This window comes from Lactuca serriola, chromosome 7 (assembly GCF_051521515.1).
Source record: "Lactuca serriola cultivar US96UC23 chromosome 7, Lser_US96UC23_V15, whole genome shotgun sequence".
Lineage (NCBI taxonomy): Eukaryota > Viridiplantae > Streptophyta > Magnoliopsida > Asterales > Asteraceae > Lactuca > Lactuca serriola.
Genome location: NC_136414.1, coordinates 55,715,534 through 55,726,455, shown reverse-complemented (window position 1 = coordinate 55,726,455; position 10,922 = coordinate 55,715,534). Strand labels below are relative to the sequence as shown.

Genomic DNA, 10,922 nt, shown 5'->3' with positions numbered 1-10,922 from the left:
GGTTGGAAACCTTAGCAATCCCGGTCCAAGTTCCTTATGAACTAAAATTATCCTATTGGGCCTAGAAGCCCTAAGTGGGCTCTAAATAGACCACATTCATAAAACTTTAGTATTTGGGCCATGTGGACCTAAAATAATCCATCTTATCTCTAATGAGCCTTGTTGGGCCATAAAAGATTTCATTTTCCCCAATGGGCCGAAAATTTATTTTTGGGCTTCATAAATTCGAGTATGGGCCCAAGATGATTCATTTCCTCTCTCCTTAGCCCAAATAGGCCCATGTTAATAAAAAAAAAGAAAGAAAGAAGAAAAGAGATAAGAATGGTGAAGGAAATAAAAACAAAAATTGGAAATTATGGGAAAATTTGTGAGGATGCCACCTACTTATTGCATGGTGGATATCCATGCAATGTCACCTCACTTCTCTTCTCTCTCTCTCTCTTCTAAATCTCGGCCTAAGGCCATTTTCCCTCACCAAAAATCATTCATGTTTCATTTCACTCTCAAAAACCCCAAGAACTCTTCCATTTTCTCCTTAAACCCGTGAGTGGGTGTGTGTGCACAAGAAAGTTCATCAAACTCACATACTAGGTAAGTTACTTCACCCTCAAGTTGTATAAATTCATCTATGATCAAATCCTCCTAGAAACATCACAAATCTCTTGATTATCCTACTAGAAACATCATAGTTTTGAGGATCCTCTCAAGAAGCAAGCTAGGCCGAAATCTCTCACTTTCTTCATCAAAAACCGAAACCTTCAAACAAGGTGAGCTTCATACCCCCTATTTTCTGTTTTTATGAGTTTTGTGGGGGGGGGGGGGGGAATACAAGTGAAAGTGTAGATCTATATGTGTTTTGTATGCCTTGTATGATTTCCATGCTTACATGTATGCTTTTGTGTGTTATAATGTTGGATCTAGCCATAAAACCCCTCAAAACCGAGATATATCTTATGTTAAATGATTTTAGCATCAAATATATTTCTACATACAAAGTGTTTCAAGAAAAATAGCTAAGTAGTTAGTAACAATTTTCTTTGGGCTAAAAACACAAATTTTGGGCCTAAACTGTGAAAAATACAAAATTAAAGGCCCAAATTGACATACCACGAATTCTGATGGATGAGGTGTTCCAAAACAGTTTCAATAAAACAATTTCTGGAAATATACTCATTTAGAGGATTAAAAACATAACTTCCAAGCTTAATGGGCTAAAAATGACATTTTCGGCCCAATGAGGCCCATTATGCGAGATTTTCTGTTTTGGAGGGCCAAAACTGTATTTTTCTGTAAAAAAGTGGACTATAAGTGTTCCAAGTCCTTTTCAAAGGTTTAAAATGCTTTTAAATTTAAAAAGGACCAAAATTGCAAAAATCTTACAATTTGGGCCAAAATTGTCAAAGTTGCGAAAAAGAAGGGTTATAACCGAGAAAACTGAAATTTCAGGGACTTAAACTGTTTTCATTGAAAAATATGCTGAAAAATATTAATTTCAATGATTTTTGGTGTTAAAATGTCAAAAAAATTGATTTAAGGACCAAACCGGAAAGTATTTAATTAAAGGGTTGAAAAAGTAAATTTTACAAACAATGAGGGGCTGAAAACAGAAAACTTTCAAGGCTAATTCAATACATGCAATTTGATCAAACAATGGTACCGCGACTATCGACGAAATACAATACACTACAATACCAAAATCGTTGTAAAACGAATTGGTTCGGTCTCGAACCAATGAAAATCCGAAACTACTAACATGGCGACACTACGATACATACAAATAACGTTTGGGAACTCAATTTACATGCGAGTGTGCACAGACGTCTACGCACCATCTTTGGGCCCCAAAAGTGTAAAATCTTGTTTGTTGGGCCTAGCTAGCCCAATGACCTGATCTTAAGGCCCGAAGACTTTTTTTTTCTACGAAGTGTTGGGTTTCACCGACTTGGCACAACGTAGAGGGACTTTCAATGGCTTGTATACTACTGGTCCCTAAGGGTCCTTTGGTATTGCTAGTAAAGTCTACATTTTTTTTTTGCGAGGCGGGTCGGGGACCCCTCGTACACATTTTTATCCCCAACCGGTTAATAGAGTCATCGAGGTCTTCGTGTCCTCTTTCTCTTCGGATGTGGGACGACACGTAGTCAGTGCGGTTGGATAACGTGATTAGTACGGACGACGCCTTCGGGATCGTTAGTATAGCTATAAACTGGTCGTTTGTGTAATGCGGGTTTGTAGCAATTAATCATGCTCAAAAATAATCTAACGTCGCCTGGGAATGAGACTACTCTTTTTGCAATGGTTTCAACGTAACTTCATGGAATTCGAAGAATTAGGAAAACATCGGGTTTTCCTAGGTTTTTCAATACATATCGGGTTCGAAATGCATACAACTTTAATGAACAATTTTTACAAGTATAGAAACAAACAAGCATACCTATGGATCTTCACACCTTTTTGACTATACTATTTTCAGAAAATATCGGATTTTCTGGTGGTTTTTAAACAATACAAAACATTGGATTTCAAACACTACTTATGAACTCACCAACATTTCATATGTTGACGTTTTTCAAAATACTTGTATTCTCAGGTAACAGATACAGTGAAGGATGAATTGTACTCTATGACGTTTTGCTGTTGTTTAACTAGTATCGAACAATTACTTTCGAGAATGTAATGTTTTGAGACAATGTAATGAATGTAAACACTATCAGTTGTAATATTCAAATGTTGGTGATGAATGATGTTGTGTTTCATGTATATTCATTGTGATGGTATTCAATTGAGTCACAACAGCCCCCGGACGTTTCCGCCGTCTGGTTCGGGGGTGTGACAAGTAGTCATAATGGAATCTTCATTATTATTTGTACTAAGAGACTAAGTTTTTTATAATTCCTTTTTTAACCTAAAATGTATGCTATACAAAAAGGAATGTGTAAGACAAATTGTTTTGTGAGTTACACAGAGATTTGTTACAGAAGTTTTATATTTTAATACATTTTTTTCTAATTACTTATCATTTCAAAGATCATTCTTCAAGTATCATCCTTCTTAGTAAAGTGTAAAAAACCACTCATCCTTATGCAATTTCCTTGTGAAGTATTTGTGCAATCCAAATTTTTTGCTACATTATACATATTTCAAACTTGCTTAAACAGTCAATATACATTCATGTATTTTGTGTAATGTGATGTGATGCATGTTTCCAAAAGTATTGAATAAACCAACCTCTTAGATGTAGAAATGAAAAGAAATCGAATTTCGAAATACGTGGTCAAAAAAAATTTCTTTTCTTGAAAAGCTTTATGAACTATTTCCTATCCCATATAATCGTCTATTACAATAACATCAAAAAATAAATAGAAATTTTAGAGAATTTATAAGGAAAGAGACATCGCAATATTTTTTACGTACTAATCCTAAATGATGTTAGCAAAAATATTGGAATGAACATCACAAAATTTAAATTATGGTGATTTTCTATATATGCTAATCAGCTAATGTGTAAGGGCCATTATAATAAACAGTAGTCAAACTATAAAGGGGTATGTGTAAATTGAACATCCATAAATATCTCCAATGTTAAGTAGTCATGTCACTTTTTCCTTTGAGCATCTTTCACCTCTTGCATGGACAACCTTCCTGAAGCTCTAGTGCTCAATATACTGATTCGAACCGCAGACCCGAGATTTTGTAACTCGCTTTCGTATGGCGAGTAAAACTTTCAATTCTATCTGTCCATGCCTCCAATCGATCAGTTTACAATGGCAATTGCAAAGTATCTCGAATCAAGGTATAGAGTTTCGTGTTCTTCATGTTCTTCCCAATTTACTTCTCCTCTTAAGAGGGTTTTCCAGAATCGTGTATCAAACTAAAAAATTCAGGAATATATACGTATCGGCGTGAAGAGACTGCACATGGATGTATTGAACATCGATGTTAAAGATGGTGGCATTGATATGCACAACACAGCTGAGGGCTTTATTAAGGAGTGGCTCCCTAGGGTTTCCAGAGATTTGAAATCGCCTTCACCTGATTTTTGGGTCCAGTCAAGTTGGTGTTGATTAGAAGTTTTGTCATTGATCTTTGAGTATTTTAAGTTCGATATTTGCTAAAATTCTCCATTTTTATATTCTCTAGCAATGTTATAGCTCTAATTCATATTAACAACTTTGAAAAAAAAATATCATTTGGGCTCATCTCTTTGTGAACTATGGTTTCTATTTAGTTTACTTTTGTATCCCGACATAGTTATCCTAGATTAGGGTTTAGTATTGATTGATATTTTTGGTAACAAATGATATTTAATAATATTAAGGACTTGGTGGTTTAATTTCGTTGTTTTTATTAATGTAGGTCACGATCTTTTTGACTTAGAGCTGAAGAACGCATGGCTATCAGTACAAAACATGAACTTCAAACCAAAGTTAACATGTTTAACAGTTAAACTCATAAGATTAGATGATAGGAATCTAACCGAGTTAAATAAATTCTTTCCAAATCTTTAAGTTTTTAACTAGATAGATATTAGAGGACTCAAAATACTATTGATCCAGCTTCTCAACCAGAAAACATGTTACTAGACTATAACCGATTCACCATCATAAATAAATATAATCACACCCAATGTCATCATACTCAGACTCGAGTGTAGAAGTCTAGTTGCGCTTTATATTGAAGCTCTAGTGGTGTGTCAGTTCCATTAAACTTGATTACTTAAATGCCTTTGTAGTTAAAAGGTTGTCAAATTTTGAAAACAGTATGGCTCGAGTATTCAAACATTCACTCCTTACTTGTTAAGGTTCTACATAGAGAAAAAGTAAAAACGCCGACCTTACATTTACGGGATTCAGCAAGAGGGCCAGTTGGATATTCCAGATTTATCCTAGGTAGATTATTCAATGCTTTCCCGAACATAACTTCTTTGTGTTTTAACGTAAGGGATTGGTCAAAATATGAGGAGTGGTATGCCATTTGTTGTTGATTGACCCGATATTGACTATTTCCTCAATTGCTTGTGTCTTAGATAATGCTTCAACTGTAGAAGTCGCTTTACTCATATGTCATGATGTTGCTCATGATGTATCAAACTATTTCCTCCCTAAGTGCATCACTTAGGGCCTGATGTGAAGTGGAGATGGGGGATTTTGGAGGAATGAAGAGAAGATTCTTAGGTGACAGACGAAACGCGATTGGAGGAAAACTCATATCCATATTAAAAGAAACAAAAAATAAAAATATGTATAGAAGGTAATGGTAAGATAGATCATATGTACACATTTACGAGGTTTTATGAAAGCATTGAGTATTTTGTGAAGTAAAAAAAAAAAGATACACTAAACATGGAACTTGTGATGAGTTGGAAGCATGGATCATTTATCTATTTTAATTGTTCTATCATCTTTTATAATTTTAGAAAAAAAATTAGCGATAAATGTTTCTAAAATGATCAATTAATCAAACGAGCTTAATAAAACATTTAAGATACATAAATGATAAATTTGTTAATTATAGAAAAATAGATTTTGAAAAGGGTAACCAATGAAGAAGCTTTAGAGACGTTAACCATTATAGATGCTCTAATAAAAGCTCGAGAAAATCTCAGATTCTTTATATATAAAAAAATATCAAAGAAACTTAATAATTTAAACGGTATAAATGATTTATGGTTGTTGTGTCTTTTGGAATTCTCTTGCTTGTTATGGTGGTATTATGTATTAATTGGGTTTAAATATGATCTCATGTCATCTGATGTAGATACTTGTGCGTTAGTTTCATGAGACGATACTATTATATTTGCCTGTATATTAATTTTTCGAATTTAGTTTGTTGTGTTGCGTTTGACGTTTCTTTCTAAATGATTGAGGGGCATTGCATTTGTTTGGTATTATCCTTGGCAGCCTAGATACCCTTATTAGACTTCATAAGACCTTCATATTCATGAGCGGATTTTTGTTGATTACCCTGAATAAAACCCTAGGAATTCTCTTTTGAATGATGCATTACTTAGTTAGATTCGATTGCATTCATGTGAATGCCATGGCTACTCAAAACACAAACTTCACGAAACAGGAGAAATATGTTATCCATTTAACAATCTAATTAATGTGAACTGTATCCTAATTTTCCAATAGTACTTTGTGATTTATATGATTTGGTTAAATATGCATCTATGTTACTGTTTATCAATCATGTCATGTGAAAGGTTAATTGATGACTACATTATACAACTTGCTTTTACAACCGAGTTGGATGTAACATGTACAATGCAGTTATATCTTAACAACCGTCTCACGTATATAACTCAGGTAAGATCATTAAGATCATTGTTTTCTTATATTAAGACATTAAATGGCAAGATTATGAGATAAACAATGTTTGATAGATGAAATAATATGTGTCAGTTGCTTAATGAAATCATAACCTTATTTAACAAATAATGATGTTTTGAAATATAATGACCAATCCTTTTTTTTTTTTTTAAAAAAACAATATATATTTTTCAGTCAAATTATATGGTTGATATTTTTAATATAAAACGAAGCCATGATAAAAATAAAAATAAAAAAAATAAAATAAAATAAAAAAACCAATCTTGTAGACAATAATAAGTATAAAACCTACATAACAAAATATGATTTAAGGAAATACAAATTCCTTCATGGCAAAAAGATAAAAAGATACTATCAGTATCAATATTGTCAAAAGATACTATCAGTATCAATATTGTCAGAATAATTATCATAGATATTCTTTCCTAAAGTTCTTATATCAACTCAAAACTAATTAATCTAACTTCCTCATGGTTATGGGAATGTGTATTTCTACATGCACTAGCGAATCTAGAACCAAAATCAATGTGGTTCCTTATATAAATGAAATGGAAAAAAAAAAATATGAAAATGTATGACTTTTGGCAAAAATAAGGTAGTTCTTTATGTTTTTTTTTTATATAGAATTGTTGTATTTAAAAAAAAAAAAAAAAAAAAAAAAAAAAAAAAAAAAAGAGGTCCTAGGACCTACCTTGAGTGTGAATAGCTACGCCCTGTCTACATGTATGAATTTTACATATAAATAAATATAATTTTTGTTATCCACCAAAAGAGGTGCTTTTGAGTTGATACAAAATCCAAAACTACTTAACAAATAGTTACTTTCCAACCAAGTTCATAGTAATTGTTCATCATAATGTCAACCATTTATTAAATGCCATAATACTTACACTACCAACATTCTAATGTCAACCATTTATTAAATGCCATAATACTTACACTACCAACATTCTTGTTGTTGGTTGCACTAAATTTTAATTACAAGTATGTTGATTAAAATAAATAGTAAATTTTAGTTTTGATCCTTTCAGTATGTTTAACATTCCATATTTCATACACTAAAAATATAAAATTTCAAAAGAAATATCTTACGAATTAAAGTCATATCATATGAAAACTTGACCCCTTAAAAAGACATTTCCAAAAGTGTTGGATAGCTTGTGAGTTACAATTTCATGTCAAACAACCATAGAGAAGCTATATAAAAACCAAATAGTCATAATACATAAATAATGACTAATGCTTTTCTCATTCTAATCGTAGTTATCTCAAGTGTTCTAATCTTCATCAAAGGGCATACTAGAAAGGTAACTCTTCTATAACCCTCCCCCGCCCCCCCCCCCCCCCTTATTTTTATTTTTAAATCTAGAATACATGTCACATAAAAAAATCATAAAAGAAATTGTCTCGTGTGTTACATACATATTAGATATAAAACTTTCACATCCAAAACATTTTGTTTTCATATTACATTGCACTTCAAAAAGCATTCTTAAACTGGATATGCCTAATGGCGAGACTAATCATTCTTAATAAATAATAAAATGCCGCTCATTCATATGCAATTTCATATCAAAGCATTTGTGCAATCCAAAAATTCTCTATATTTTATATATTTCAAATTTCAAAACTTGCTCAAATTATCAATATATACTTTCATGTATATGTAACATCGTATAACGCATGATTCTAAACATATTGGATCGATTGCATTCGTAGATGTAGAAATGAGAAAAGTAGAAGTTCCAAATACTTGATAAAAATAAAAATAAAAATTATAAAAAAATTCTTTGTTAGGAAAAGCTTTTATGAATTTTTTTCTAAATCATATAAACCTTTATTACAATAACTTAGAAAAACAAATAGGAAACTTAAAAGACTTTGTAAAGAAGCACACATCACAATATTTTATGTTGCTAACTTTTGTATTGCATTTTTTTCGGCTAATGCTAAATCTTAACAAAAATCACTTGAATGAAAATCACAAAATTTAAATTGAAGTTAGTTTTTATAAATGCTAATGTGTAAGGACCAATAATAAACACTAGTCAAACTGTAAAGGGGTAAAGTGTAAATTAATCAGGCATAAATATCTCTATCATCAACTCGTCAAGTAGTCAATTTTCATTTGTAGATCTTTCACCGCTTGCATGGATAACCTTCCTGAATCTCTAGCGCTCGAAATACTGAGTCGACTCGACGACTCAGAAACGGTAGCATGCTGCCGTATGGTGAGTAAGACTTTCAATTCTGTATTTCCAGGCCTTCAATTTATAAACCTGCAGTGGCGATTGAAATGGTACCTGGAATCAAGGTCCATTGTTTCGAGTTCTTCAAGTTCTTCCCGATTTACTCCCTCTCTACAGAGAGTTTTTCTAAATCTTGTATCAAACTTAAGTGCACTGGAATCGGTGCGTATTGGCGTCGAGAATCCATCCCTAGATGTGATGAACGCTGACGTTGAAGATGATGGCGATGATCTGCACATCACCGATGAGGGCTTCGTTAAAGAGTGGCTCCCTAGGGTTTCCGGAGCTTTGAAATTGCTTTCACTATCAGATTTTTGGGTTCAGTCGAGTAGGCGTCGATCAGAAGTCTTGTCACTGATCTCTGCACACTGTAAGTTGGTTATACGCTGAAATTCTCCATTTTTATATTCTGTAGCTCTATTCTGAAATTATGGAAATTGTTCACTGTCTGAAAATGTAAATGGTCTGCCAGGATCGATATTATTCTGGTTCATATCAAGTTGTTATTTTTATTATTATTTAATTATTCATTTATTTATTTAAAATTATCATTAATTTGTGGTCAACTATCATTGATTAGGGTTTATTAATGATGATATTTGTTGGTAATAAATGATATTTAATCATATTAAGATCTTGATGCTTTAACTCGGTTGTTTTTGTTGTTGCAGGTCAAAATCTTATTGAATTAGAGCTGAAGAACGCATGGCTGGCTGTACAAAACATGAACGCCATGCCGATGCTAACAAGTTTAACGCTTGAACTCATAAGATTAGATGACAAAAATCTAACCGAGTTAAATACATGTTTCCCAAATCTTCAAGTTCTTAACTTGATAGATGTTAGAGGTCTCAAAATGCCAATGATCCACCTCCTCAACCTGAAAACCTGCCATTGGACTGTAACAGATTCACCATCATATATATGTATAATCGCACCCAATCTCCTCACACTCAGACTCGAGTGTAGAAGTCCCTATGCCATTTATATTGAAGCTCCTTTGTGCTACAACTTGCATCTTGCACTTGATCACTTGAACGGGTTTGCAGTCAAAAGATTTCAGAAATTGAAAAATGTACAACTCGAGTGTTCAAACATTCGCTCCTTAATTCGTAAGCTTCATCGTTTAGAAACAGTAGAAACGCTGACCTTAGATAGAAGAGCAGGTGGAAATTCCAAATTTAACCTAGAGGTTTTATTCTGTACTTTCCCGAACATAACTTCTTTGTGTTTTAAACCAAGGGTTTGGTCAGAATTTGAGGTGTGGTGTGGCGACATTGGGCTTAAAGGTGTGAAAAGATTTTGTGGGTATTTGTCAGTTATTGATCCTTTGATGACTCTCGCCTTGGTTGATTGCGTGTTAGAAGAATGCTTCAACTGTGTAGAAATCTCTTTACTCATCCACCGTGGTGTTCCTTCTAATGTATCAAAACATTTCATCACTAAGTGCATGGCTCAGTGGCCTGATCTGAAGTGGGGATGGGGGATTTGGGAGGAAGGAAGGGAAGATTCTTGGATCCCTGAAGAGCAGTTACCTAAAACTCTTGTGGAGGAAGGATCAGATTCCATATGATCAAAAGAAACAAAGAAAATGATCAAAAGACTAGTAGAAGGGTGTTTAGGCCAGGGAAATCATTTTGAAGGAAAGATCGACTAAAGAATAAAGATAGGATCAATGATCAATTGGAAGACATGATCGATGAAGAGTTGAAGTGAAGTAGCTTCAGCAGGACCCATAATTAATTGAGTTTTCTAATAGTTGAAGTGCTTCTTAGTTAAAGTTTTTATGGTTGTTGTTTGTTTTGGAATGCTCTTGGTTGTTATGGTATTAATTACACATTTATATATTTATGGTGTTAGGCTTGAGACTTATATATGGGTTTATTTAAAAGAAAAGTTAAATATAAAATTTTAAATATTTGAGAAGTTTAAATTTATAATAAGAGTGAGAAAAATATTGTATTAAAAAAAAGTAACGTGGTTTTTTCTTTTTTTAATTTAAACAAATAATTTAGATAGATATATAAAGAAAATTAATGAAGCTTTAATTTAGTAATTCTGAAATTAGAAAGAAGGTTCATTAAAAATTGATATACATTTATTATTATATTTTAATATTATGTGAAATTTAATAAAATCAAAAAACCATAAAATGACATGTGGAATATAAATCAATTTAAAATAACCATAAAATTACATGTGGTAAAATAAATAAGAATGTAATATATAACAAAAAGGTCTTTATTTATTAGCATAGATTATGTATTCATATTTGGATGCCTATGCGGATTGTATTAGTTTATTATCTTTGTCACTATGTTTTTCCATATATAAGGTTTCT

The 10,922-nt window shown here is 32.4% G+C and overlaps 1 pseudogene; it reads left to right on the top strand.

Annotated features, from left to right (window-relative positions):
- Nucleotides 1–8,482: 8,482 nt before the first annotated feature.
- On the top strand, nucleotides 8,483–10,154 carry LOC145063984 (F-box/LRR-repeat protein At4g29420 pseudogene; annotated as a pseudogene).
- The last annotated feature ends 768 nt before the right edge of the window (nucleotides 10,155–10,922 follow it).